The sequence below is a fragment of the Lactuca saligna genome, chromosome 1 (assembly GCF_052625555.1).
Source record: "Lactuca saligna cultivar CGN05327 chromosome 1, ASM5262555v1, whole genome shotgun sequence".
Lineage (NCBI taxonomy): Eukaryota > Viridiplantae > Streptophyta > Magnoliopsida > Asterales > Asteraceae > Lactuca > Lactuca saligna.
This window is the reverse complement of record NC_136417.1, coordinates 58,939,246-58,947,272: the sequence shown is the minus strand read 5'-3', so window position 1 is coordinate 58,947,272 and position 8,027 is coordinate 58,939,246.

Sequence of the window (8,027 nt, the reverse complement as noted above, 5' to 3'; positions counted from 1 at the left end):
ATATATACACACACTAATTTCAAACTACATGATGAATAGTACTTCATTGTGATTTGCTGTTTTTTTTTTTTTTTTTGTTCTTCCAGACACTGGAGATTTACCGTCTATGTGACCAAGGTATTATATACCTCACTGCCAATTTAACCAATAAGATTAGTGTTTTTATAATAATGAGATTAGTGTTCCTATCATCGCCACTGCTTCATCTATCTATTCAAGACGCATTCCAATCCACCGCCTTTCGCTTTTTGTCTACTTCACTGTCTCTCTTTTGCATCGCCGCCTTCATGTCCCCCCTTCGATGTTTATCCTTGAAAAACTTCGAACCTCCCTGAAGATGAAACAAAGCACTTGCAACAATAACCAGAGATCGATCCATACCTGGATCTTGAAACAACATACGTATCCCACATTGCTTGAGAGATCGATACATATCTGGATCTTGAAAGGATGAAGCTTCTGAAACCAATGTTCAGGGATAAGATCAGGTCTGCACCACCATCACTCCAGTGGTGGAACCGTTGACCGACATATGTTCATCTCGCCGAGTCTCTTATTTAACATCATCATGACCACCAGCTTCAGCCACCGCCACATTAAAGCAATTACTTGTTTTCCGTCTTCCATAGCTTCTATTGTTTCGTCTTCCATAGCTTCTATTGTTTCGTTCTTATATAATTACATGTTTTCTATTTCTTCTGTTTTTCTATTGTTTGTGGTTGTTTCGATTGCGTTGTTTATGTCTCTTGTATTTGTGTCTTATGTTTGATTTCTGCGGGGTTTAATAATCAATCATGTTTTTTATTGCTATATGTGTGTGTTTTCTTTGTTGCACATCACATGCTCGATGAAATGCAACATTCAAGAAGATTGATTATTTTGCATATTGTTATTCATATGTATGTGTAAACTGAAATTTGATTTCATATATCACATAGTTGGTTCACTTACTTTCTTAAGTTCTAATGTAATCAGTGAACATTGAACTCACTAATTTTACTGATTATTTTTTGGATTATCTATGCTAATTGACTTTTATTTGTTGCATTTTTACCTTCGTAGGACAAGAAGAAAGTTACTGAGGCTAAGGCTAGAAAGGGTTCTACACCACTCTTAAAGCAAAAAGAAAATGGAAGAGAAAGAGAATTTGAATATGAGAAATTAAATTGCGTCCTATCTTTTATGGCTACAAATGTTCATACCCAATAAAATTATGACAATTGTTATCATTCTATATTTTTTTAACTAACTCATTAAGGTTATATTAGGAATATATCAATTACAATTAAATTGAATGTTGATTTGTCATAATTTTAGTGGGTAGGAATAATTGTAGGCATAAAAGGTAGGAGGTAATTTAATTTCTCTTTGAATATTGTTACTTAGACCTTTGTTTATTTAATGTCTCAGGAGAGTAAATTGATTAGTTATGTTGTTTTCGTAGTTATAACATGGACTCGAGTCGGATAGATGAATCATGTAGCAAACACACAAATTGAATACAATGGAAGTGATTGTAAATTGTTAACTTGAAAAGGACATTTTTGTCATTTTGTTGTCTACTAATGCTCTTTTGTATTAAATTCAGGTCATGTAGATTCGTCTAGGGAATTTCCACTTCAATTTGGGTCAATTAGTCCTCTTAACATAAACAAGGGTATTTACTGTGATAGAGATTTTGTAAACTAGAACAAGGGTATTTTTGTAATTTTGTTCTTATGGATCGATAAAGGAAGATTTATTTAGCATTTTCGAAAATTACTTCCGACTCTGAATTTAGCTGAGATATTGCAAATGTAAACTACATCTACTGCCATGTCTATCATCTACGATAATAAGTTGGACCTTTTATATCATTTCCAATAATAAATCTAATCCAGCAACGCGGGTTTCTTCACTAGTTATTATTTTAAATATCACAAATAGTTGTCTTTGTACACTCTTCCCAACACTATTAATACACATTTAAAATAAGCTATAATTTTACGTATTAGTAGGGTATAAATGAGCCGATCTACTCGTGGTCTCGTGGGCTACTCGAGATCTTCTCGTTCACTATTAGCAAAAGACGTTTGTTCCTAGGAAAAAAGTTAATCGAAAATTCCTCCATATTTCCAATGGATTTTCTAGCAAATGAGAAAAAATAGTTTAAAATCAAGTTCTTTGGAAATCCCTTAGAATTCCATAAACATTTCTACATTTCTAAGGGAATTCCTAACAAAGGCAAAAACGCATTTAAAAGATGGTTCATTAGAAATTTGTACACATTTATACGCGAATCTTATACCCGAAGGCTTTTCCTCGAAATAGTTAATTTAAAAAAAAATTATTTCTTTTGTATTTAATAAAATAGATTTCATCTATCACAATTCGATCTCAGGTTTAACTCAGTATAATTTTCGTCCATATAACTATGTACGATACTCATCTTTCCTAGGAAATTCAAAAAAAATATTTTTACTAATTATTGATATTATTCTTTATTTATAATATAAATGTATTCTTACCGTAAATTATTGATATTATATATCATGTTTAGTTATTATTATTTTATTATTTTTATAGTTATTATTATAGAATAATTAAAATAGGCAAATTATGTAACAAAAATATGTTTGAAACTTAAAAAACATACAAAAAATCTAGTTGTTGGGAATCCTTAGGAACTATTTAGGAATTTCTAAAAGAATTCCTAGGAAAAATATGTATTTCGATTTTTTGAGGTTGAAACATCGCTTTTTCATTCCATAGTTTGTATAACATTATTTTATTAATCTATATTTATATATCTATATATAGATATAGATGTATATGTGTATATGAATTGAGACACATACATATATAGATATTTTAGAATGAGAGAAACATGTTTTGAGTAACCATATTTGCGAGGTAAAAGTTAAATATGAAAAAAAGGAAATGCCTGAATTATAAATGTTGTAAAAAATATGTATTTTACTTGTGATAAACAAAATATTTAACATTTGGGATTGTAAAATATGGTTCATACAATTTGGTAGGAAGAATGTTGTTTTAACACACGGTTTTGTTTGCGTATGTTGTGAGACTCAGGGGTGTTTGGGATTGCGTTTGAAAAGTGCTTATTTGCTTATTGGCTTTTTAAAAAGCTAATAAGCTAAAAAAAAGTGTTTGGTAAACTCAAAAACATTTTTCAAAATAGCTTTTCCATAAGCTTCAATAAGCACTTTTTAATAAGCATGGAAAACGTGGTTTTTTGAAACTGCTTATGGCTTTTCAGCAAAAATAACTTCAAAAAGCACTTTTTAAACCAAACATTTTTTAACTTATTGACTTATTGACTTTTTCACTACAAAAGCTTATCCAAACACTTTTTAAAAAACTTTTTTTACCACCACTATAAGCAAATAAGCACTTTTATCTAAAAGCACTTTTCTAATTAAAAAAACACTCCCAAACACCCTCTCAATATATCATAATGATATCCTTTTGGCATTTTAAAGGATAGGGAAATCACTAATAGCGTTTGTAATAACTTTATATCTTAATTTCATGTAATACTTATTATTTTAGTGTTTGAAGGCACACTCAGCTTACTAGTTGAGTGTTCGAGTCATTTGGGACAAATGTAGAATGAAGAGTAGGTGTATGAATTTGACCTTACCAAAAGAATAATAAAAGAAACTTTATGAAGTTTATGGATTTATATGTGGAAATTAAATGTGTTTTTATGCAAATGTTTTATGAATTATTTAAGGGGTTGATTTGTATATAATATTTTTTTGTCTTTATGCTTTAGATGTGTTGTCAAATATGAAAGAAAACGCGTTATTGTTGTGTATGATAAACTGTTGAGTACGAATAACCTTCCATTATTTAAGATAAACGGCCTTATTTTGGTCACATTGGTGTAGTGAAAAGGTGAAAAGGAAAAAAAAATGGAATATCTACTATAAATGTTAGAAATGTACAATATAGATCGGCTCGTGACAAATACTAAATTTAACACTTGGCTGAGATTATAAAGTATTTGTGCATACAATTTAACCATTGGTTATGAATTGAGGCCGTTATAAAACATGGTTCCATGTGTGTATGTTGTGAGACTCAAAATATCACAAGGATAGTGCAATCCTATATATAGTATTTATCACAACCTCATCAAAGTTTTATGTAATACCTCTCATTATAGTGTTGGTAAAGTGTTTTTGAACTTATTGGTTGCGGTTCAACCATTATTCTTCTTAATAAATGAAAGTTTTTTTTTACCACGTGTCAATCTCTAATGAATTTTGATACTTATCATTTTGTGGTATTTTTGAAATATATATTATCCACTTGTCAATTTTTGGTTTGTTTTAATTTTTAAAATTAAAATAATATACTTATATATGTAAATTATTAAATATCATATATATGATATTAAATTGCAATAAATACATTTATTCCTTTTTTATTTTAAAGTTGTACAATAAAAGATATTTTTGATTGCACCCTAATTTAATGTTTAAACTTTTTTTTAAATGAACTCGTGTAATACACGAGTATCAAACCTAGTAGAAATATATAGATTTAGAAGTAGATTAGCAATGTATGAGTTTGATGATAAAAAAAAATAATAATAAAAATATTTGTGAAGTCAATGGATTTATGTGGAAACAAAATGTGATTTTATACTAATGGTATTTAAAATATTTAAGTTGAACGACCATATGTGATATGTGATTTAGAGGAAATTAATGTAGAAAAAAAGTCGTTTGATGAAGAAAATGAAGGGTGTAGATTAGTCAATCTAATTTCAATTAGGAACATCATAGTACCCTTGTGAATCTTTTGTTGAGAATGATTGTACATAGGTATTCTAAAACTCAATTGTGAAGTAATCACTGTATGTTTATTATGTATTTTAATGTTTAGAGAAAAATATAAAGTTTTTGTCTATAGCAATGTGATCATTGCAAGATATACTATGAAGAAAGACGTGTTAGGTATTTAGTAGGTTTTACATAGCTTACCATTATTTATATTTCATGCTTGGAGGTATTGGTAACAAAGGTAATAAGTTGGCTTGACTTGAAGAAACTTGGCAAGATTTAGAATATAATCTCCTTCGTAATTTTTGATGCATTTATCGAAATGTAACACCTCTTTGGGTTAACATTTTGTTGTAAATCATGGTTCTGATATGCTTGTATCCTTAGCTAGTTTAGTGTACACCTCATGTTTATGTTAAATGTTTCAAAATCAAGGAACCATATTTTGATGTTAATAAATGTATAACGCTACACATATCAATATTTATTGGAAAACCTTTGTTTGGATTATTTCATTGTTTGTTGTTATAGAAGATATGTTTTGCATTAGAAGATATGTTTTGCATTATTCTTGGTTATTGGAGTTTCAATTCAATCTTTTCACTCTCATAATGTGCATGTAAGAAACCATCACCAGGACATTATTTTTATGCGTCACACATTATAATCCCTTTAAACGTTGTCAATCTTTTTACTATCACAATGTGCATACACATAACCATCATATAAAGAGGCTTCATTTATATCCACTCGATTGAATACATCACAATTAAAGGATCCATTGCCTTTTGACCATAAACAGAAACCCCACAACACATGCCTTTAAAGCTATGCCTTTCAAGTCTTCCTCCAAGCTTTTAGCTCTACTTTAGTGGCAAATTCCAATCTGGCTGATAGTTTTCTTGTTTAAATATTGAGTTAACGAAAACTAAAATACTATGATTAAATTATTAATTGGAAAATTTTGCCCATTTTTATTGTTTCGTAAATTTTTTTGAATGATAAATACAAATATATATATATATACTAAATGACTCCTAAATTATTTCACCAATGTCTACAGTAAGACTTGAACCCTCGATCTCAAGGAGAAAGGAAAACATCGGATAGCGCTGGGCTAGAATCCGTATGGTTTTGTAAATATTAACGAAAATTTGAATTATTATTTTTATTTTAATAAAAGTAGTTTTGAATCGAATGCGAAAACTCATACGTGAGTAAGGTGCTGTTTGTTTTTTGGAAAAAAAAAAAAAAAAACATCTTCAGACCTCTTATTGTTGTGTGACGCAGCACACACGCATCACTTTTTATCTCGCAGTTGTTTGTTTTTCAAAAGTCTTCGAATTAAAAAAAAAATTGTGTGTGTTCTTCTTAGCGCAACACTTGTTTGGCCTCTTACTACCTATGCTTCTTCTTTTTTCTTGCTAAAATATTGATTATATATTTATGAAATCTTATTTCACTTTTTTTTTTGTTTATTCTTGTTTAATTTTTTTTTATATTGAATAATAATAATTTGTTGATAAATATCATTATTTTTTTTGTTAAAATATTATTATTTTTGCTGAAATATCATAAAATTTTACCGAAATGTTATACATTATTTAATTTTCTGTATTAAAAAATTATTTTCGAATTATAAAAGCAATTTATTTTAGTTTTTTAATATCTGCAGCAGCATGCAAATGTTAAAAAAACAAATACGCTTCTTATTACAGTCTGCAGTCATTTGGTCCACCTCTTCTACTGCAGAGAATTGCAAAGATAGTCCGCAGACTTTATGGATTTTTGCTTCAAAAAACAAAAAACACCTAAGTTATTATCCATGAGCACTTAAAACTATGAAAAATTAAACATAACATTTTGTTTATAAAACATAAACTAGTGCAAATGGAAAATAAAAAGATAAAACAAAACTTAAAACTCAAAAACAATAATTAAAATCCTAAAGTAATTACTTAAATCCTAAAACTTCCAACTATATTTTTTAGCAATTTGACGTTTCCTCTCAAATACCATTCGTATCAAACTTTCAGTCAAATCCTCATTCGGATTGAGAAAGTAATACATACATTGCTCATGCATTGCTAGTATCTTCTACTCCAGTAGTGCAACTTTATGTTGCTCCGTTGCTGCATGATGCATAATATTTCATCTCAATATTATTTTTTTCTCTTTTCTACCTTCGCTTTGCTTATAGTGTGGATTTTATTGACAAGATCTACTATATATGGCAGTTGTGAGGGTGTCGATGGGCCAGTTTCTTTCCATTTTTGTTTTCTCCAAGGTGGTGAGTCATTAACATGAATCACTTCCGGGCCATGACCAAATCCGGATGGAAATTATGCATCTAAAGAAATGGTTTCGGCATTGGAATTTGATGTTTTGATTCTTTTAGATAAAGCAAGCATGGATTCTTCAACGAGTTTTTTGACGTGCGACCATTTCGCTTGAAGTTTCATAACATCCCAAGTTGATTCATGATGAAAAGCTTTCATTTTATAAACTCATCGATACTTGTTTTGTGTCTATTTTATACCATTGACCTTATATCTCTTGTTTGCTTGCTAGATTTTTCAGCTTTTGGTTGTAGATGCGATTTAAATTTTTTTTGCATCCTTCCATTTGAAGTTCATTTTGTGCCTTGTATGATATAAACCTCCCATTTTTTCTTAAAATACTCTAAAACCCACTCCCAAAATGCATCCGGCCATTGTTGATTCCTGTGTTCTTTATCTTGGGATACGTCAATATACGCCTTAGCTAACAACACCTTTTTCCTGACATATTTCTGTTACTTTTTCCGTTTTTTACAGGCTTGTATGGTCATGGCAATAGGTTCATGTAAGTCGCTTGTTTGTTTATTTTGGACAGGAGCAGGTTCGTGACTATATTCTTCAGATTCTAGGTTTTGCGGTTCACAAAATTACGACAGTCTGAAAGTAGAATATATAAATTTAGTTTCTAGAATCGATTGAGAAAACTATTTATATAGATTTTAACCGGTATTTTCTAGTGGAATATGGAAGTGATTGTAGGATTGTTGCATCGAGTGTGAGTTGTACTGTTTTGATAGTGTTGGTATTATGGCTAGTCTAGGTTTTGGGTTTCCAAAATGGAAAATGGAAAATTTGGATAAGCGCTTTCGTTTTGTCAGTTGCATCTTTGGTTAAATCCTCATTTTTTGGATTTGCCACGAGAATCCATTTAGAATGGAACTGAATAAAGTGATAA